Below are 24,205 nucleotides of genomic sequence, written 5' to 3'. Positions count from 1 at the left end.
CTCGTAACTCATTGACAATCTTGACAACTGTCTAAAAAATAAAAAAAAAATTTAGGGGTGGACTACCCCTAACATTTAGGGGGATGAAAAATAGATGTTGGCCGATTCTCAGACCTACTCAATACGCTCACAAAATTTTATGAGAATCGGTCAAGCCGTTTCGTTCCCATACTCCTCCGAAACAAATTTGAATCAATTATTATGAATGTTTATTTTGAAATGTCAATGGAAATATTGGTTGTATGAAAAAATTATAAGAGAATGGCGCAATTGCATCAAGTAGAGCCAGAAGTTACACGAGCTGAACGCAATGAAGTCAGAAGATTAGAACAACGACAATCACGCCGTTTCACAGTGAATAGATGCAGAACAAATGACCAACAACGACAACTGGTACATCGAGCATTTATATCTGATTCATTCCTGCGTCTAGCATTTCAGTATGAGCCCGATATTGAATATTATGCTCATTCAAAAGTGGTAATTGGTGCTATGGACAAGGAATGTCCGCTTTGTCTTGCTCTGAAATTCAAAAATGAGCCAGCTGGGATGTGTTGCGCGTCAGAAAAAGTGCAACTACCTGAAATTGAAACACCACCTGAACCATTGAACGAACGGTTTACTTATCGGCACGGATCCAGATTCTAACGTGTTCCTGAAGTCAATTCGAACATTCAATTTATTATTTCAAATGACATCGTTCGGAGCAACGGAAATAGTTCGAAATACTAATGCAAATGGTCAACAATACAATTCTACATTCAAAATCAGAGGCCAAGTTTATCATAAAATGGGCTCACTGCTGCCAATGCCAAACGAACCACATAAATTCTTACAAATCTACTTTATGGACGGCGAGGATTCCGGAAGCGCACTTGCCAATCGCGTGAATGCACGTTGTGATTATAATAACCTTGATTCATTTTATGCCAGACGCATCGTCAGCGAGCTAGATGCTCTATTGAACGAGCACAACGAATTGTTGAAAATATTCAAATCACATATGCACCAATTACAAAGCGATAATCACGCTATCGTCATTAATCCTGATAAAACACCAGCTGGAGAGCATATTCGTAGAATCAATGCACCAGTTGTTGATGATGTTGCTGGAATCATGGTTGGCGATTGTTCAGCTGCACGAGAAATTGTGATTCGTAGAAGAAATAATAATCTTCAGTTCATTACTGACACACATCGTTCATATGACGCTCTCCAATATCCGCTAATGTTCTGGAAGAGACAAGACGGATATTGTATAAACATAAAACAACGGGATCCCGTATCAGGTACTTCATTGATTATGAATTTGATCATTAATCATTTAACAAAACAATTAAATTATTGAACGTAATAAATTTAAATTAATTTTTATGAACAAATATTACAGGAGCTGAAACAAACAAGAACGTTAGCTCAAAGGATTATTATGCGTACCGATTAATGATTAGACGTGGCCTGGACAAAGTCATTCTACGATGTCGTGAGCTTTGTCAACAATTCATGGTCGACATGTACGCGAAGATTGAGAGCGAACGACCACGATACTTACGATATAATCAACTAAAGCTGCGCGCGGAAGTGTACATTCATTTGCGAGACGCTATCAACAACAACGCCGACGTGGCCGAAATTGGTAACCATGTCATTTTACCATCATCGTACGTAGGAAGTCCACGTCATATGCAAGAATATATACAGGATGCTCTGACATTCGTGCGCGAATATGGACGACCATGTTTATTTATTACGTTCACATGTAATCCAAAATGGCCAGAGATTGCATCTTTGCTACTCCTGGCCAAAATGCAATACATCGCCATGACATTACAGCACGTATGTTCAGACAAAAGTTGAAGTCTTTAATAAGTTTCATTACTAAATTACATGTATTCGGTCCCACACGTTGCTGGCTGTATTCGGTTGAGTGGCAAAAGTGAGGATTACCTCATGCACACATTTTGGTATGGTTAATTGACAAAATCCGTCCTGAAGAAATCGATAGTATCATTTCTGCGGAAATTCCAGATCCATCCACTGACCAACTGCTGTTTGATATTGTTACAACAAACATAATTCATGATCCACGTGGTACTCTTAATAGTTCATCGCCTTGCATGGCAAATGGAAAATGTACTAAAAATTTCCCTAAAGATTTTACCAATGATACGGTCACAAATGTCGACGGATACCCAATATATCGTCGAAGATCGTCGACCTGATAATGGCGGACAATCATTTATTAAAAATATCATCAACACAGACATTGATATTGACAATCGTTGGGTGGTGCCATATTCGCCTCTGCTGAGCAAAACATATAATGCTCATATTATTGTTGAGTTCTGCCGTTCTGTGAAGAGCATCAAATACATTTGCAAGTATGTCCATAAAGGCAGTGATATGGCTGTGTTTAGAGTGGAAAATACTAATGTGTATGCTCCTCCAGTGAATAAAAACGATGAAATAACGCTTTACCAAATTGGTCGGTACATCAGCTCCAATGAAGCTGCTTGGCGTATCTTTGGTTTTCGTCCATCTTGAAAACGGTCAGCGTGTATTTTTCAGAGATTATGCGATAATCATAAAGATTCAATGACTGATGATATATTGCATCACAACGTATACGGTGCCACGATCTAACGATAACATTCAGCGACGCAATGTACAATGAAGCATTGATTGCTATTGAGGATCTTTGCATTGTCATTGCCAACTTACCACTTAGTAATTTCGGTATGAATTCGCCAAATCGAACTGCATCTGATTTAATGAATACTGAAATGAATCGTGAACTGCAGTACAGTACTGTAGAAATGGCAGCGATTGTTGTCCGCAATGTCCCACTAATGAATGAGGAACAAAGAACCATTTATGATCGTATTATGTTCGCAGTTTCAGCTGGACAAGGTGGGTTCTTCTTTTTGGATGCACCGGGTGGAACTGGCAAAACATTCGTTATTTCGCTAATTCTTGCTGAAATACGATCAAATAATGGCATCGCATTGGCCGTTGCATCATCGGGCATTGCAGCAACTTTATTGGATGGAGGTAGAACATCTCATTCAGTATTTATGCTGCCACTAAATATTCAGAATAACCCTGACGCAGTATGCAACATTAAGAAACAATCGTCCATGGCCACTGTGCTGAAACGGTGTAAAATTATTATCTGGGATGAATGTACTATGGCACACAAACATTCGCTTGAGGCGTTGAACAGGACATTGAAAGATATTAAAAACGACAAACTATTTGGCGGAATTCTGTTGGTCCTTTCAGGTGATTTCAGACAAACACTTCCAGTCATTCCACGTTCAACATAAGCTGATGAGATCAACGCTTGCTTAAAATCATCTCCATTGTGGCGTAATGTTGAAAAATTAAATATGCGCGTTCAAATGCTTCAAGATCCATCCGCTGCAACATTTTCAAAACAACTCTTAGATATCGGTGATGGAAAAGTTGCTATAGATGAAACTGGATACGTAAAATTACCGACCGATTTCTGCACAATCGCTGATTCGCAAGATACTCTCATTGAACAAATATTTCCCGATGTACACACACAGTACATAAATCATGAGTGGCTTGCAGAATGTTGTTGCCAGGGAACTTGGTATCATATAAATCTATTGATACAGTTTGCGACGACAGCGAAGCAGTAAATTTTCCCACAGAATTTTTGAACTCACTGCCAGGCATGCCACCGCATAAGTTACAATTAAAGGTTGGATCTCCGATTATCTTGCTTCGTAATTTGAACCCGCCCGACTGTGCAACGGTACGCGATTAGTCATTCAAAAATTAATGAAAAACGTGATCGAAACCAGCATTTTAAATGGCAAGTTTAGAGGTGAAAATATACTAATACCACGGATTCCTATTATACCTACAGATGTGCCAATTCAATTCAAACGTATTCAGTTTCCGATTAGATTGGCATTTGCAATGACTATCAACAAATCTCAAGGTCAAACGATGTCTATTTGTGGCTTAGATTTGAGAACACCATGTTTTTCACATGGACAATTATACGTGGCATGCTCTCGAGTGGGTAAACCATCCAGTTTGTTTGTGTTACCTGAAGATGGACTAACAATAAATATTGTTCAGGCTATAGCATTAAGAGATTGATATTGTTTGTTACTGTTACTATCGTAATTGTTTAACTAATGATATATAATTTTAAGGAATAAATTATAATAACTTAAAAATAATGTTTGCCTTTAGTTATTTTTATATTCCCTTATCGTTCACAGCCCTCCATGCTTATTTCACGCGTATACCACACTCTGACATACATATTATTTCACGCGTATACCACATTCTTACATACATACAATATACACATTCTAACATACATACATATTTACAATAAATAAGCTATTTTTTGTCTACACTAGAAATTACTTGAAAGTTATTTATATGGCAAAACAACGTTTGCCGGGTCACCTAGTATATACCGTATCAAAAATGATGAACGTGTCTACTCGCATATTGAGACGGAACATCAATACCCCTTTGTAAACAAAAAGGAAAGATATACATGCAATTATGTGGGCGGGCCGAACTGACTGGAGGGGATCATTTGGTTTTGCTGCATTTAGCATGCGGTTCGTCTCCGCAGACGTTGTTTTTAGTATATTTTATTTAATTTTTGAAATACATTTTTATTTTGAAAAAAGTAGTTTATTTTTAAAATACTTATTTTTGTTTTTGATATACCCTCAAAAAATATTTCATTTTACAGATTGAAAATTATACAAAGTTACGGAATTTAAATGGAGCATCCGAAGAACTCGAACTACATCCCTGCGCATACGGAGAGTTACTAAATGCATTCGCAAAGATAAATTTACATTGTGCGCCGGCGCGCACCAGCACGGCGCATTGTCTCTGAGAGTAGGGATTCTTACTACCGGGCAAAACTTTACTCTCTTTGTCGTGCATCCATCTCTTACAACATCCAGACACGAAGAGCATTTTTCGTACTGTATATATTTTTTTGTTAATTTTATATTAATGTATAATTTTTTTATAAAAATTATTCATTCCCCTTTGTAAATTTACCTAAATATTTAATAAATAACTTTTAATTAGATAGTTAAACTACCAAAGATAGAGTAAATAATAAATGAATATACTATTTAATAAAGTGATTAGCCGAATTTTATCTCTTTTAGATTTCAACCACATAAATGATATGTCATACATGAAAAACATAATAAATTATACAGATTATACAGATTTTTCTAATCACAATATTCTCTACATATTTTGTTAAAAATGAGATCTGGCAACTATGCTGTCTAAAATCTCCGAAACAGATGATTTCAAATCAAGTTGACCCATGGGCTAAAAGTATTCCTTAGAGTCGCTGATTCTGCAATATTACCTGATCTTTTTATTCATGTTTTTTCAATATTAATAAATTTAGTGAAATGATTTTTACATTATTGAAAATATACAATTCTTTTTCCAAAAATATCAGAATTGTAATTGTATTGAAATAATGTATTGTATTTTACTTTGAATTGCGTTAAGGTTTTTGACAAAATACATTATTATTTAGATTAGGGTTTCTTATAGGAAAAACTTTTAAATTAGTTTGGCAACAATGTTGAGAAAACATTTGTTTAGTTCATCTGATTAATTGAAATAGGTTGGTTGGAGACATTCTGTTTCTTAAGGGACTTAAGTCACTTATTGTTTGTCAAATCAATTGTTATAATATTCGTTAAGTTTAACCTTTTTGCAAAGTGTTTAAGTTAATTTTAAATCATCGATCGTTTTCTAGACGGTGATCTTGAGATTCCAAAAATTCTTGAGCCCTTAACAATGAATGACGCGATCTATATAATTGTAATCATTCATTCCTCTCAGAACTACTCTCATTCGACCTACACATGGACATCCGTAATCTGCAATTTGTAAGACGACTTTGTCTATCTTGTTCAGATTCATTTTCACGTCGCAATCTTTGGCTTTTGGCCTTTCTCATGTTTTTAGAGAGATTTGACTTTCTTTTAGGCATAACTAAGTATGACAAAAAAACAACTATCTACGTACTAACTAAATAAAATAACCTATAAATAATTTATCATTTTCATTGTAAATCTGAATATTAAACACAAATGTGCTTAATTTATAATTATTAATAATTATTACTTAAAGGTAAAAAGGAAAGCAATAAAAATGTAACAAAATATTTTGAATTAAGATAAGATAAGATGGAATGATAAAAGATACCTATCAATCAAATCAAACTATCAATCAATCGTTGGTGGGAGAAGTGTGGGAGGCACTTGACGGGACGGCCCAGTGGTGGCATGCGCGTGAGCTGAGCGTGGTAATGGACAGTACTTGGACATTGCAACATTACTTTATTTTTCTAAAGTAAAAGAATTTTTCTAAAATAAAAGTAGCCTAGGTTACTTCTTATTACCTCAGCTACCTGCCAATAAAAGTCTCGTCAAAATCGGTCCAGCCATTTCAGAGATTAACCGGAACAAACAGAAAGATAGACAAAAATTATAAAAAATGTTATTTTGGTGTATGTACTGTATTTTTATTCATATGCATATAGTAAAAAACGGTTATTTCAATATTACAAACAGACACTTCAATTTTATTTATATGTATAGATTAGTTTAGATAAGTAACGAAGTGATGCATCCATAAGTATTTATTTGATGTATTATGTATCATTTATATATAGTGTTTTTTTTTCATTTTTTTGTTTTTATCATGAATATATAATAAAATTTATGCAAAATATTTAATTATTTTATTTTTATATCCTATCAGAAAAACGGAACCTATAGTCTTTTAATATAAATTTTAAATAGACAGTTTCCCACCCTTTATAAAGTGACAAATGGACAAAAAGATATCTGTAATCTATAAGAAATGGCAACACCGTGTTCAACGTGGCAACATGACCTCATCGCGAAGTCGTGCTCAGTAATGTTTCTTGTTTATAACATTAGGTTGGTACTTTTTAGTTTTTCTATGTGGGTGTTCTGTGAGTGTCACCAGTGTGGTCATTCCGGAAACAAAGTGTGTACAAAGTTGCTAGTGGAACAACCACGAGGTGGTTGGTTAATTTTCCAGGTTTTTCTTCGTCATCCCCAGGGATACTGATTGTATAACGTGTGCTATATTTGTCCTAATGACGGTGAGTGTTCCTGTTTGTGTATTTTTTGTTTACATTCTAATTTATGTACTGTAGTTTGAAACTGAGGAAAACCAAGGACCACGTGTTTGTGCATAGAACTTTAGTGTCTAAAAGTTGTGGTTTCTTCGAAGGCACCCCATCTGAAAGTCTTCTGGCGCCCTAAATTAAGAATATGGAGAGATTCAACGTAATATAAATTGTTTTGGTTCATATTAATTTATCAATTTGAATATGTAAAATTGGTAACAATTTTAGGTGACGATGGCAATGGAGGTTTAAAAAAATCATTTCTAGACGCGATGCCATAATGCTGTTTTTGCAATTTATGCAAGGAACGAGATGAATTATTGAAGGTTAGTAACCTTTTCTTTATATGTATATGACAAGAATATGTTCTTTAACATACATTTCAAACACAAAAAACAAAGTTAAAAAATATGTTTCTGTTTAATTACTTAATTTAAAAACTGGTAATAATTATATTTAAATATTTAACTTTAACAAAACATATTTCACTTTGAAGTTAAGCTAATTACTATTAAATAATTTTATATTCATTCATGTAAACTACAATAGTATTCATGCAATTGAATATATTGTCTGTGTTATGTAATTAGTACAAATGTTAAATTACACTAATTTTTTTAGTCCAGTTTTCGTATTATAGGTGGCACTCACCTGAGGAAATTTATACCAACAGTCACCTAAGTTTTGAGACAATTCTATATAAAAATATTTATACTTATTACTTACGATTCTTCTTTTGCGGCTCGTTACATTGCTCCTTCCTTAATGACATTTCGTTGCTTCTCCAAGGGTGGCGATATGAACATGATGAGCCATTTCTACAGTATTCTTTCATGTAGAAATAGCAGTTCACAGTTTTGTAATTGATGCTCCCTCTAGGTTGGTAGCAGCTTACTAGGATCTCGTTGCCACTGTTTTCGAAGACGGTTTTGAGCATGTTTGTGATGGTTTTCCAGTCCAACCCATCTAAACTACATGCCAATTTAGGAATTGCTAATTGAGTAATTTTCTTGGCCAACAGGATATTCTTTAATTTTATTAGGCATTTCCACACTCTTTGATAAGTTGACTTCGTTAACAGGTAAAAGAAATTCCTAGTATGTTGATTTTCGCTCTTACTTCTCAAATATAAAACATCTTCAACAGTTCCGCCCTGCTTTCTTAGCTCTTCGACTTGCCCAAACCTCTTTTTAAAGGTATAAACAATTCCTTTGGATATTCGTAGGCCTTCCGCCACACAATAAGCCAAGGCGTAATCGATAGATGTCTTGAAAGGATCTTGCTGCTTTACTCTCGTAACAACAAACTTGGACTCTTTGGAAGTTGCAACTTTGCCGAAATGTCATCCTCTTTTGCATCGATTTAACTTTACAAACATCCACGTTGTCGGTTTCCACGTATTTGCTCAATCGATTAAAATGAACAACCCTTGGTTTTCCTCTTGGTAGCTTTCTAATTCGGTATATGACATAGTTGATCGGGTCAACAACTTCATAGGGTCCCTCCCATGGTGTCTGGAGTTTCGGAGATAAACCTCATCTGCGTCTGCTTATTGTCATAAGCCTTCAAGTCACATGGCAGCCTGAGTTCAGGTCCCATTACAATGCTCGCAGGTGATTGGGCAAGTAGAGGTCCCAATCTCTTTAATGGTCGGATACCACCTTGGACAGATATCTGATAATAGTCCTATCCATGCGTTCTACCATTCCATCTGGTTGCGGGTGCAAAGCATCGTCCTAGTTTTCTTAATTTTCAGAATGTCGCACACGGTTGCATAGGAGTTCCATAGGAGTTCCAAAACGGCAAATCCACTCTTATACCAATGTTTCTGCAACAGTGACTGCTTCCCAAAATGACCTCCTGTTGTTCCACAATGGATTTCTTCAAGGATTGCAGGCACACGCTTCATCGGTACGAGGTTGTTTTCTTTCTTCCCGTCCTTCTGCTTTTTCGATTACACGATTCAACAGTCCATCCTCCAACACCAACGAATCCCATTTTGCCCACAATGTCTTAATACTGGGCGAATATTGTGCGACAACGTTCCAACCTGGCCTTACTTCATCTTTCTTCCACCTAAGAAGATGCTTCAGATCAGGGAGATCTTCTTGATCTTTTAGAACCTCTTCGGGCTTCCAACGATCGTCAATCACCGTGGTTCTCCTAACGGCAGCTTCCATTTCTTCCGCTCGACTGCAGTGTCCACAATTCTTTGGGCATGGACGTCTGGTTAAAGTATCGGCATTTCCATGACTCTTTCCAGCTCGATGTTCAACAAGAAAATCTGTTGGGGCATGATTGATACGGATCTACGGTTGCCTCCTTTCATCGACCCGATCTAGTTTTCCCACTTTGGTCGAGATTCGGAATCCTTCAACTTCTTTGTACATTGACTACGAATATGACCCAACTTCCCACAATTCCAGCAACGAATTTGTTTCTTACTCGTGATGTCCTTTCGTCGCTGTGGCAAAGCTTCCTCCGGTTGTTCTTCCTGGTTTATTATGCGAACTCGATCTACACTTCTGGAATTTACTTTAGCCGCCTCGAATTCCAAAACTCGAGCCAAGGCATCCACAAGGCGACGGGGACGGTTTAGAATCAAAGCCCTGCTAGTGTCTCGGTCCCTTAATCCATCGATGAATGCGTCGACAGCCAAACTTTCCATTATTTCTTCCGTTGCAGAAGAATAGCCTGCGCGAACAAGCCTAGCCACATCAGCGCTAAATTCTTGAAGAATTTCATTAGGATTTTGATAACGATTTTTCAGTTGACTGCGATAAACATACTCCAAATGTGTTTGCCCAAATCTCATTTCTAACCGCTTCACCAAGTGTACATTGGCAGACATTTGCAATAACACATCGGCAGCATCTCCCCGCAGTGCCAGAATTAGCTGTGTTGTTTTTTCAGCGTCATTCCATTCATTTGACAGGGCTGCCGCTTCAAACTGTAAAAGAAATGTTGCCCATGGAGATTTACTTTCAAATGTTGGTGGTTCAACAAGTTTCTTCTCAACATCCATTCCCTTAAGTTTTCCGGTTGCTTCCTAATGAGAACATTGTTCGTCATGCCTCAATTTTATTATCCTTTTCCATATCCAGAACGCTCGTAGAAATTCGTCTTACTGGGAGTTATTCTAACTGTTGTGTGATTTCCTACAACCTTTGTTGCAAATTTTGAACAGGTTCGTTTATTTGCTGAGAATTTTCTAATATATTTCTTTCTAGTTTTTCCATTAGATCAGTCTTTAAATTACTAGTGTCTTCATCATCAGCCTCTCTTTCATACTCTCCAGTAATTTTTCTTCTAGGTTCATGGAATCTCTCAGTAATTTCTTTTCTAGGGTACTTTCTAGATAACTGAAATTTTCCTGTAATTTCTTTTCCATATTACTTTCTAATTGTGATAACATGGTCTGGATATCACACCCAACATTAAACAACTTGGACATAACAAACAATGATGGTACTATTAGCTTTGTGTATGACCAAGTCAGACTTGAACAAGTGGCCGTTATGATGACGTACATACGGCTCAATACAACCCCTACGACATTTACGGCTTTCTGGTGGGTTAGATGGTATTCCCACAATGGGCAGGCAATTAGCGCGCAGCACGCACAATGTCCTTGCCTGCCCATCCAAATGGTTTTTGCGTCAGCCAAGACCTACTAGAAGAATCGTGGGCTGAGTGTTCAATCCCCGATGTCATTGGGCCACTACGAATTGCGTTCAACCATTTGGAATGGACGGGAATACTACCACCAAGCTTAGACAAGGGATTCATGGAGGTAGTATATCTAACGGATCTAATACTCGACACGTTGTTGGGTCAATTGAATTTTCAAACAGATTTTGAAGTCGGGCCAAAAGCTGTTGAGGGATGGCAGTTCTCAATTCCATGATCCCAAGTCCTCCATCCCGAATGCGCACATACTGGAATGCGTTCGGAATGCATCGAAAGAAGGAGAATTTTCTTAATATCTGTCCTAATTATACTGTCAGCATTAGATAAAATTTTACCATCAATAATAGGATTCTGCAGACCGTAGAGAACCTTTGGAATCAGAAATTGCTTCAACAATACAAGCTTTTGGTCCGGCTTTAAAGGAGTTCTACCTAGTAACAACGTCCACTGTTTCAAAGTATACAGCGATGGCTTATTGATGCCGGTGGTTCCAAACAAATGACCCAAATATCTAAAAGAACAAAGGTTACCAACAATAGGAATTTTGGAACCGTCGATAGAGAATATAGGTTTGGTGGATGGAATGGTGACTTTCCGTCCACCAATTGGTTTCGCAGAGATGGAGACCGACTTAGACGGGTTTAGGCTCATACCTCTTGCTTTGAGAAACTTTGAAGTTTCAATGAACATTAGCGGTATCTCCACCTCTGCGTCGCTAATTAAAACAATGTCATCAGCAAAAGCCATCGCTGCAATTTTAACCCCGTCAGCAACAGTACCACCAGAGAATTTCAAATTTAATTTCTCAACTAGTTCATCAATTACTATAGTAAATATAAGAGGACTCAGAGGTCACCTTGCTTGACACCACGCCGGATGGCGATAGGGCGTGTAAATGAGTTGCCTACTTTAATAGTTGTTGTGGCATTAGATAAAGATCTCATTATATAATTATATGACCTTAGATCAACATTCATCAGGCGTAGTGCCCGGGGAATAGAGTGATGAGACACAGAGTCGAACGCTTTACGAACATCTAGAGAGACGACATTATAGGATTTTCCAGTTGACTCTCTAGAGGCAATATAATTGTCCAGGATAGCAGTATTGGCTAGTGTCCCATCAACCTCTAAAAAGCCACGTTGTTCTCAATGCAAGTTAAGTGCGCCTCTGAGCCTATTATTCATTCATTTTATTATCCTATGTAGTGGACGTTGGAAAGCAGATCCAATTGTTATTGTCCTCCAATTGGTGGCTTGTCGGCGGTCTCCACTCTTAGACACGAAAACAGTACATAGATTTGCCTAAGATGGAGAATGAACGTTGCGGCCCAAGATAATAAATAGAATCACAGCTCAGGTTAGGTTGGATAGCAGGAACTTTTTTGACATCTGGTATTGAAAGACCATCTAAACCTGGAGCTGATATCTTCCATCATGACGTTAGTACGGTGACTTCGTCCTCAGAGACTAGTTTAAATATATTAGCTGGATTTTTTTGATAAATGAATCGTTGTCTGGTGAAGGTCTCTCAAAAATTCCACCATATAACAGGGTAATACTTGGTAGATCCGGAGAGTCATATATGCTTTTTCCTTCAAATAAAATATCATCCAGAACAGGTCTATTTTTATTATACAGATCTTGAGATCCAGTAAGAAGAACTACAGATAGATTTTAACCATTCTTCAATTTGAGATATGAGATCATCGTCACTCCCGGAAATGGCAAGGTCAATAATTTTAAGGATATTATCTGAAATCAGTTTGCTACGAGTCTCTCTCAAAAATTCTAAAAATTGTGGTTCTAAGTTAGGAGACGAGAACGAGATTTATATATAGCTTTGGATAGTGACGATCGGTCAGATGAAACAGCCTCATGTCTATAGTGAGGACCAGGACTAGATGGTTAGTTATGATATGACGGATTCGTCAGTAGAATTCATAATTAAATGTTCGTAGTGAATTCCTGGAATCGATGAATTATAAGACGGACCAGCAACTTGGCTGGTATGAAAACCAGGACTAGAGGCAATAGTCTTAGGTGGGGTTGGATATACAGCTACAGAAGAATCACTAACGTCAGACGATTCCTTAGCAGAATGTTTATAATCAATTTTAGGAATCGAAGATCGGTGTCACGGACCAGCAACCTGGCTGGTATGAAGCCCCGGACTAGAAGATATATTCTTAACCGGAAATGATGTTAAATTCGCCGTTAACTTTGATCTGGTGGAGTTGGTGGTGGTTACACAGGTTACAGGAGAATGTATTTGAAGGTTACATCTAGTAATGTAGCATTATCTTCGGGGGCAGATTTTAAATATTCAAGGAACAGTGGACTCCCACGCTTATATCTCCTCTTGTCGGTCAAGCGCTCATTTATTTATGTCTTCAGCCGGAATATTCAATCCCAATCGAGACTTCGACTTCGATTTCGCACGTCGTATGTAACGATCATCGGCAGATCGTTCCGTACCTTTCTCGATTTCTCTGGCGCGTTGATTTTCTACAGCCACTATCACAAGTAGATTAAAAATGAAGACAATTCTATACATTGCATAAAATACCGAGTACAGTCAGTCTCAGGAAGACTATATTAAGCTTTATTCACATAAGATTGGTGCAGTGGTAGTGAATTTGTACTAGTAGAAGTAATTTCTAAGTAAGTTTTCGCAGTAGACGGTATGGTATTATACAAGGATGTACCAAAGGTAGTTGATGTTGAATATAATTACTGTTTATTTCCTCATCCTATTTAGTTTAAAACAGTCACACACTGAATATAAACAAAATTTTAGGTAATTTTAGGTCTTCTAAAGAAATAACATTAAATAAACATTTACAGACACGGTGCCTAACGGGCTTGTGCGAAATACAACGGTTGTATTGGATGTTGGAAGACCGTAGCGTGTAGCGTAAAAGTTAAAAGCTAGCTAGCTAGGTTCCGAACTATGAGTACCACACCAGTCTGTTGTGTAGGTTGTGAACACTCCAGGGAAGAATCAATAGTGACACCAACTTTCCGCACTACACACAAATACACTTCAACTGCACCAACGTTTATGTGAATGAACTGTTAGTATCTGTGTACCAGACATTGAAAATTACTCATTTATATTTAAAAATTAAAATAATAGGTAATCATGTATGTTACTTAAAATAGGTAATATTTTAAGCAACAAGTATAAATTACGGTTTATGTTATGTAAATTATATTAAAATTTAGGTATTATTGAGTATATTATTGTCAAATATAAGGTTTATAACCTGCTTCTCCACAAACACTGGATTCGTTAATTTGACAATTATTTCATTAAAACCGACGTGGTTTGTTGGTTGTATCGTTTCTTAAATCATCATTTCAAATTGATAATTGATATTAGTATACTGTGTCTATAGGGTATTACCAGTTCTTCATATATTCCTCAACAGAAAATTATTTGATTTAGTTGAACTGCTAGTGATGAAGGATATAATTAACTCTCTTATTTTTGTTGTTTAAAAATGGTATTAGAAAACAAAACTGTTTCTGGTTCATTTTGGATTTGTCCCACACAATATTCATTATTTTTTCAATTAACACGACAATTCTTTGTACCTATATCAGTAAATGAATTTGTAACTTCCATAAGCTTACAATTTGTACTTCTGTGCTTCGATTTGTGCAGTTGAATGTTTGGCTGTCGTTGCGATTTACACTTTTTGTATTTTCCTTGTCATCATTGTCATCGATGCATTTCATTAACTTGTTACAGAAATTCCTTTACAATCTGAGTCTTGCTTTATTCCGTCCACCTTCACCTCAAATAATTAACGTCCTATATTTTAATGGGCATTACAGAAAATGAGGCAGAATTAGAGATGTGTCGGTAATTTAATATCGCGATTTTAAAGCGTTATTCTTTTGAAACTGTTTGGTTACTCTCAACGACGAAATAACTAGTTACTGAGATATGAGGCAATTGCGTAGACCCAGCTACTCGCAGATTGAAACAGAACATCAGCAAGGTTATCAACAAAGAAAGATATACACATGTGTGTGTGTGCCGGCCGGACTGTATCAATCAACTTACGGATGTTGATTTCGTTGGTCATTTTTGTTGTTGTTAGCGTTGACTGGTTCTGCTTTTAATCGTGGTTCGGGAGAAAGGGAATCGAGGTGAACTCCAAGGTACTTGTCATCCTTGGACCATGCCACCTCGTTGCCGTTCACCGCTATGCCGACCGGAACGCCAAGCCTTCTCTTTTGAAAGAGAACTGCTTGGAATTTCCCCGGGTTTAGCTTAATCTTCCATCTGACACACCATTTCTGGATTTCATCCATTGCAGCCTGCAGTCGCCTGGAGATGACGGAGGTATTTCTATTGGAGGTCACAATAGCTGTATCATCAGCGTATTGTGCCATAAGGACGTTACTGCCTGCCGGCATGTCAGACGCAAAGATGCTATACAGCATGGGCGATAGTACAGCCCCTTGGGGCACTCCAGCCTCAATTTTACGCGCACTTGCGTGCGCACTCCCAACTCTCGTGATGGCTTCTCTGCCATTAAGAAAGCTCCTTGTGAGCTTAATTATGTTGCCAGAGAACCCCAGGCTGCACATTTTGGCAACTAAGCCATCGTGCCCTGTCAAACGCTCGGGCTACATCTAAAAACACTGCGCCGGTGGCCTCTTTTCTGTTAAATCCAGAGGCAATCTGACTGACCACTCGCAGCACTTGGTGCTCCGCTGAATGGCCAGCCCTGAAACCAAACTGATGGTCTGGAATCACATGAAGCGCCTCTGCCTCATCCGTCAACCTCTTCAAAATCACCCTTTCTACAACCTTACTCAACCCAGGCAGGAGACTAATGGGCCGGTAATTTTGCGGAAAGGTATGACTCTTCCCAGGTTTTGGGATCATCAAGACTATGGCTCGCTTCCACACCTCTGGCAAGTAACAGAAACGCAGGATACTGTTAGCTATCTTGACTAGGTGACACAACGCCTTCTTGGGTAGGAAACGGATCATGACATTTGTGATGTCGTCGTATCCAGGACTCTTCTTCTTGCTGAGTCGCATAACTATCTCCTTGACCTTCTTGAAGGAGGCAGGTTTGAGGCCACCTAATCTCGGAGAATAGTTATCGACTCTCTCACACTGTTCTTGCACCCAACTTTGATGTTTCTCGTCCTCGTCTTCTTCGGAGACAGTTAGCGAACACTCTTCTGCAAGAGTTTCCGCAAATGCCTCCGCCTTATCTTTGTCCCTGTATACGACGCCAAACACTCCATGAATAGGAGGGATTACCGTTTTCTCCTTCCTGAGCATTCTCTGCATTTGCCATGCAGAGCAATCACGTGTGGACAGCTCTTCTATTCTCCTATTCCAAACTTCAAGCCTGAAGTCCCTGAGAGCTCTTTTCAGCTGTTGACTGTGCCTATTTAAGGCAAGTCGGTCCCGGTCTAAGTGGCTTGAAGTATACCTCCTTCTTAGCCACCTATTCTCCGTGATGAGTGCTCGTATGTCACCAGGTACATCATAGCGATTTTTAATCCTCCTTGGTGACAGTTTTGTGGCATTGTCGAACGCTTCAGAGATGTTATTCTGAAAATCTATCACAGCTACCTCCAATTCTGCACACGAATTGATCTGAGGCACTGCCCTCAGGCTTGCGTTCAACGCAACCCGGTAATCCCTCCAGGCCGTTTTCTTCTTAAACAGCATCATGTTCGTGTCACGATCCGCCGTTAGAGTGAAGAACACTGGATTGTGATCAGACGTACCATGATTAATAGCCTGGAGATCTACGTCTATCTTGACATTTTTTATAACTGCAATGTCCATTACGTCCGGCAATCCTCTGCCGAATGGGACATAAGTAGGCTCTCTCGGGCCCATGACGACTGCTTCAAAGTCATCAGCCCATTCCTCTAGCCTCCTCCCATTGGCGTTCGCCATACGGCTGTTCCATATGGGGCTTTTACAGCTAAGGTCTCCCAGCGCTATTGCTGACACGTCTGATCCAACCAGCAATCGAATGTCCTCTCGCTCAAGCTGTTGTAGTGGTGGCTTATAGAGAGAGGTGATCTTAACAGGGCCGTCTACAGTGTTCAGCTCTATGGAGATGTTATCCATCGTGATTCGCGGATCCGTCCCCAGAAAACAGTGGGCAACTCCTGGCTTGACTAGGATGGCCACCCCTCCATGAGGAGTGTCCCTGTCATACCTATAGGCATTATAGCCTAGAAGCGCCATCCTGCTATCCGAGGTGGTTTTAGTCTCCTGCAGACATAAGACGTCCGGAGAATACTCCACTATGAGATCCTTCAGATCCGTCTTTCTCGTCTTAAAACCGTTTACGTTCCAGGTTTGGTCCTGGACTAGACATTATTATCATAGTCTCGTAATGCCACCAGGATCGCCTTTTGGATCTCTGGCATGATCTTACTGATAATGGTTGTGACAAGCCCTGTGCACTGGCTTGTCACCCTGTCTGTAGACCTTGAGCTACTAATAGCTCTTCGGCCGGACTTCTCGACCGAGACACTGCGCCTGCCGTAGGTGTATTTGGGACACCCACGATAACTCGCCGGGTGCCCAACCTGACTGCAGTTTGCGCACCTGGCATTCCTCTCTCCTTCTTCCCTAGACAATGTACATTCGCCCGCAGAGTGGCTACCTGCACATTTCACGCATTTCTGCGGAAAGGTACTCAATCTCAATTGAGTGTGCCCAAACTGCTGACACCTGTAGCATTGGTTAGGCATGCCGGACTTTCTCTTCGGCTCCACCCTAACAACCAAGTCCATCATTCTATTGATTTTGTAAACTTCCTTATTCTTGGTCCTAACCAAGAATAGTGGCATGGCCTCCTTATTACGGAAGCTGGTCATGTGAGACACTTCGCTGTCCGTAATGCCTAGGCTACTAAGTTCTTCTTTGATGTCATCTACGTCTGCTGTGATGGGTAGCCCTCGCACCACAGCGTAGATCTTCTTCTCCTCAGGCAGCCTGTAGGAGTAGTATGCTCGATGGTTTGTTTCCAGGAAGGCCGTAAGCCTCCTGAAATCATCCGCGTCTTTGACATAAATTTTTACCATCTTACCAACGATCTTAGCCTTGACTATATCTGTATTTGTCTCCTTTATTTCTTTTCGCAAGGCAGCCCAGTCGTCCGGATTTTCTACCACAATTGGTGGGATCTTAGCGCTGTAGACCGGAGCCGAAGCCACTTTGGCATACGATATCGGCTGTGATGTGGGAACTGCCCTGCTCCCCGCTGCCTGAGGAGTCTTCGGTTGACTCAGCTCACTAGGCATAACAGGGCATGATGCCTACAAGGAGGACCCCCTTTCATCTGTTGCCAGCTCTTGGGAGACGCGCCCCTTCTTCCTTTTCGGGGAAGACACCCTGTTCGGAGAGGCCGAACACTTCTCCTGCAGCTGCTGAATTAATACCTTCAAGGCATCAATCTCTTTATTTTGCTTTACTATCTGGCTTCCTTGAGCCTTCAGCTGAGTTTTTAACTCTTCACTTTCGTCCAACAGGGCAGAGACTTGTCTTTCCAACTTTTTCTCCGCCTTAGATCTGGACTTTACTCTACCCCTAGCCTGTTCTTCTTCATTGTCCGGGCTAAGCTGTTGGTGAGCCTTCATTCTATACAACTATAACTACTAACACAAAATGTACACAGCGCACCCCTATCGGGGTGCAAACAAAAACCACTTACTACTGCCAAGCAGGCAGGGACTTTCCCTCCTATACCAACTCACCCCCTGGAACACACTTCAAAAACTTAACTAACACGACTAACCACTAACTGTCTAACTATTTTTTTTAATCATTTAACGGAGAGCAAATTTAATACGTCAATCTATTTTGACAATTAAATATACCTTCTACACTCTTCTCCATACACACACCCTTTTGTACACGCCTCTTTCTCCTTCTCTCACTCAAATTACACTCACTACTCGACCCATCATCCAATTTTCCACTCTCACACCCTGACATGACGTTAAACGTCAATGTCAAAAAAACTTAACCTAATAAAAATTAATAAACCTTAATTAACTCAAATTATTACAACTACTTACTCCTAAAAGGACCACCCTGCAAACCTCCAATATATCAAGATTCACGCACTATCAAAGAACAACTACTAGTCGCGAAATATATATCAAATAATGCAATTTACACGGAGCACAAAAACACACGTCTTATCACACAAGTGACATAAAGTGGTACAAACACAAGTCAGGGTATTTAACGTGCTTTTCCCGCCTTCCGGCACCAAAACACGGCCTCCTATGAGACATGGGATTGGGATACGCCCAATCATCGCACTACGACAAGCGTAGCTACCGAATGCCTTTGAATATGCACTATTCTCCAGCCTCTCGGTGGGAACGGAACCTATCTAAATTCCTCCCTTACATAGCGCGTAAGGTACCCGAGTTGATTCCTGCGCAACTCACACGCCACGTTGCTCGCGACATGAGCACCACTGCCACTACGATTGTCCTTCCCACTGGGTGAGGCAGTGCCCGGAAATACTGGGGCCCCTCACCCACCCGTAGCACCAATGTTTACATCACTGGTATGATGTTCGCATACAAGCACACTGCAGTTTAGGCGTTCAGTGCTTCACCAGGCCCTATGTAGCCAGCTCGGGTACACATGGTCGCCATCCATGAAACATGAGTGAAATCCCCTGAAAACATCCTCATAGCTGCCCCAATGTTCGCCCATTTTCCTACCCACATGACCCACTACAGACTGGAAGGTCCGACCCCTCCAAATACTGTAGCAGGACCATTGGCCAGGTCAGGAACGCAACACGGTTACACTACAAGTCCGAGTGCAGTAGATCTCAACACACATCCCCTACGCACCGTAAAAGCCCCAACATACACACATACTACAGCTACCATTAGCTAAAGAGTTCCTGACACATTGCACATATTCACAGATACATAACATACAAAGCAAAAACACACAACATACACCCCACCTCACCGCACTACGGACGATGACGTAACTCTCTAGCCGTAAACACATAACGCGCAAAGGCACTTAGTGCCTCAAATCCATTCTGTGTTTCAATGATAGCTGCCCAATCTCTCACATCACCTACTCTTACACCCAAGTTGTCCCCCAATAGTTCCCTGTCATTCCTATAAAACATACATTCCACCAGTAAATGGTCCACACTCTCACGACCAGCACCACAGTCACACATCTCAGTCTCACTTAAACCCCTTTCATACAAAAACACATTCAAACTACCATGCCCAGTCACCAGAAAACCCAAACTTGTGCTGAGCCAAAACCACTCATTATCACTGGCCATCCGTACATTCCTAACAAATCGATATGTTGAGCGACCTTTAACACCGTTATTCCAGCGATCCTGCCAGCTGGAAAATAAATGGTCAACAAAAACACTCCCAACCCCCCTATTCAAAACAAAATCAGCATACCAAACGGGCGGTCGTCCCCTCCCAACCCTAAACCTAACCCCCCTCCGCACAGCCTCAAGGTCCCATGGCAGCACCCCCATAAGCACTACCATAGCATCCGTTGAGACTGTACGGCAAACATTAATGCAAGCATATAATACCGCCCGCTGGCAACGCATCAAACATACCCTATTCCTAGCTTTCGACAAACATTCAAACCACACACCACATGCATACAACGCACACGCCACAAACAAACCCCCATACAAACTCCTAACAGCACTCCTTTTCAACCCCCACTCCCGACGCATCACCCTAGAAACAGTTCCAACCACCGCCGAAACTTTGGCACGCAAGCTTACAACATGAGGAGAGAAATTCATGCGCTCACTCATCCACACACCCAAATATTTTACCTTTCGCGCATACCTCACATGCCAATCACCCATTCGTATCCACGGCGGACGATTGTTAGACAGACACCCTTTGAGGAGCGTGGCAGTAGTTTTGGTCTGAGAAACCTCAACACCCACCAACGCTCCCCAATCACAAACAGCCTCCATATATTCAGTACCCTTTCGCTCAATCTCCAGCCGACTCTCACCTTCCACCAACAATAACAAATCGTCCGCATACGCGACGAATTTGGCTTCCAGTCTTTCTAACGTCACAAGCAGCATGTCCATCATCAGGTTCCATATGAATGGACCACATATAGAACCCTGAGGACAGCCACGTGTGACGTTCCTCCAAACAACACGCTGGGACCCAACCAAACAAACAAAAAGTCAACGAACACACCCAACTCATACTTACTTGCAGATACATTCACCTGATCACTTAACGTGAACCAGGCGTCCTCTGTACCCCTACCAGACACAAATCCAAACTGCCACTGATTAAAACCACCATACATCTCTAGCATCCTATTCACAAGCACTCTCTCACACACTTTCGCCAACGAACTAACCAGGCAAATAGGCCTATACGACCTAACGTCCCTCCTGTCCTTATCCAGTCCTTTTAGCAACAAAATTACTTTGCTGGACTTCCAACTATCAGGAAAAACACCACTCACAACACAATCATTAATCAGGGCTACCATATATTCCGGCGCAACATGCCACAAACACTTCACCATGCGCCCAGTAATCCCATCCAATCCAGGAGCCTTTTTATCATTAAGACGAACAACTGCACATTCCACTTCATCCTGGCTTACAGGATTAACCTGATTCACAGGCCCAGGACAAAGGAAATTACAGTTGTCGTCAGGGAAGAACTCGTTCAACAACAGATCAACAGATTCACCCCAGGTGTCCGCAACAGCCGGCACAGCCGGTTGATTCCGTCCCCGCCGACATATGCGATACACCCTTCCCCACGGATCTCTATTACCATCCTCGGCCACAAACCTCCTCCAATCACCCTCCTTAGCGATACGCAACGCATCCTTATACCGTCTAATACTAGCACGGTACTCCTCCTCCCTGTTTCCAACATCACGATCCCCCCTGGATTTGGCCTTCTGCCACAATCTACGCAACCGCCTAGCTCGTTTACGCAAGTCCGTGAGCTGGTCATTCCACCAACTCACGTCCTTACGCCTACCCGTCCCCCTCCTTCTACACAATCTGTCATTAACTGTATTGAACGAGTCCATTATAAGCTTGAGCTTACCAAGTATAGACATGCTGCTAAAAGCAACAATGTCAACCCGAGCAAGCTCAATACCTATAAACCTATGATAAAGGACCTAATCAACATCACGCACACACCACCCATTCTGTATACCGCCACATTCATTCACATGGACAAAGTGATCCAACCCAACATCAATGCGGAAAGGATTATGATCACTCACGCACCTTTCCGCATCTAACCACCATCTATGAGTATACGGCCACACTGCCGAATATACCGTCACATCAATATCACTTTGCCCATTAACCGTACAAAAAGAGTAAAACTCACTCCATTCATTCATCACACTCAAACCACTCCTTAACAAAAATTCTTCCACCTCTCTACCCCTCCTCGCACATTCACCATCACCTACATTCTTACTGTGCCACATCCGCGACACAGCATTCGCATCCATACCAATTAGGAGTGGTTTACCTCTCACACGATGCAGCACCCTCTCAATATAATTGAGATAAGGCACCAAATCATCATTAAACTGGCAGTATATACTAACAACATACATCTCAACACCCACACACTTAATCCACAAACATACTCCATGGCTCCAAATTAACTCATTCATTTCCATCACTTCCATACAATCATCATCCACAACAATGGCACACCTACATTCAATACCCGGTACAGAGAACACACGCATACCTGCAGGTAGCCCTATCACACCATGCTGATTAGCATAGGGTTCTTGCAATAGTGCCACCTGCAACCTATCATTCCTCATCCATACACCCAAATCAATCATACAACTCCTACTCCGTTGACAATTTAATTGTACTAACTTAATCATTCTGAATCAGACACTCTACTCCTCATACGCAACAATTCCCTTTCATACAAGGGGCACACCCTACTCATAATTGAGTGGTCACTCCTTTGCCCCCTTATTTTGCAATTAAGACATACACTCACAGGCCCAGCCTGACACACATCCTTCCGGTGCCCCTCACCACCACAACTACAACAAACTTGGGCTTTCTTGCATGTGGCCGCTATATGACCAAAGCCCAGACACCTATAACACCGTGGTACATTTTGCCAATCACGACACCGGAACGCATGCATACCTATGTACACCCTACCTGTGTCCACTAACAATTTCGCCGTAGCGTCATCCATCTCAATAATAACCATACCATTATTACCTTCATTTTTCCCCCGAACCCTCTTTACCAGCTTTACTTTCTCCGTAAATCTAGCCACATTCATGCTAGCCAAATTCTTTAACCGCAACTCCGACATAAATTCCTCATCCTTCATGCTGTTCGGCACGTCGTGTACAGCAACCCTCGGACAGTACGACTTTATTTTCCCTACACTAAGGCACGCTTCCTTAAATGCTGGGATTTCCCTCAATCTCTCCCTCTCCGCCTTAATGACCGTCTCAATCTCCACTCCTGTTTTTGTTCGCCAAACCGCCTTAACTCGTATGTCCCCTAATTTCGCACAAGTGACATAAAGTGGTACACACACAAGTCAGGGTATTTAACGTGCTTTACCCGCCTTCCGGCACCAAAACACGGCCTCCCATGAGACACGGGATTGGGATACGCCCAATCATCGCACTACGACAAGCGTAGCTACCGAATGCCTTTGAATATGCACTATTCTCCAGCCTCTCGGTGGGAGCGGAACCTATCTAAATTCCTCCCTTACATAGCGCGTAAGGTACCCGAGTTGATTCCTGCGCAACTCACACGCCACGTTGCTCGCGACGTGAGCACCACTGCCACTACGATTGTCCTTCCCACTGGGTGAGGCAGTGCCCGAAAACACTGGGGCCCCTCACCCACCCGTAGTACCATTGTTTACATCACTGGTATGATGTTCGCATGCAAGCACACTGCAGTTTAGGCGTTCAGTGCATCACCAGGCCCTATGTAGCCAGCTCGGGTACGCATGGTCGCCAACCATGAAATCCCCTGAACACATCCTCATAGCTGCCCCAATGTTTGCCCATTTTCCTACCCACATGACCCACTACAGACTGGAGGCTCCGACCCCTCCAAATACCATAGCAGGATCATTGGCCAGGTCAGGAACATAACACGGTTACACCACAAGTCCGAGTGCAGTAGATTCCAACACACATCCCCTACGCACCGCAAAAGCCCCAGCATTCACACTCACATACTACAGCTACCATCAGCTAGAGAGT

The 24,205-nt window shown here is 41.0% G+C and overlaps 1 long non-coding RNA gene across 1 annotated transcript; it reads left to right on the top strand.

The window, feature by feature from the left end:
* The first annotated feature begins 6,995 nt into the window (after window positions 1-6,995).
* On the top strand, window positions 6,996-7,723 carry LOC126266045 (uncharacterized). Its single transcript, XR_007548519.1, has 3 exons — window positions 6,996-7,180; window positions 7,235-7,367; window positions 7,436-7,723. It is a non-coding gene; the product is annotated as an uncharacterized LOC126266045 (long non-coding RNA).
* The last annotated feature ends 16,482 nt before the right edge of the window (window positions 7,724-24,205 follow it).

The sequence above is a fragment of the Aethina tumida genome, chromosome 6 (genome assembly GCF_024364675.1).
Source record: "Aethina tumida isolate Nest 87 chromosome 6, icAetTumi1.1, whole genome shotgun sequence".
NCBI lineage: Eukaryota > Metazoa > Arthropoda > Insecta > Coleoptera > Nitidulidae > Aethina > Aethina tumida.
Note: the sequence above shows the minus strand (reverse complement) of the source record. Positions and strands in the feature narration are given on the sequence as shown.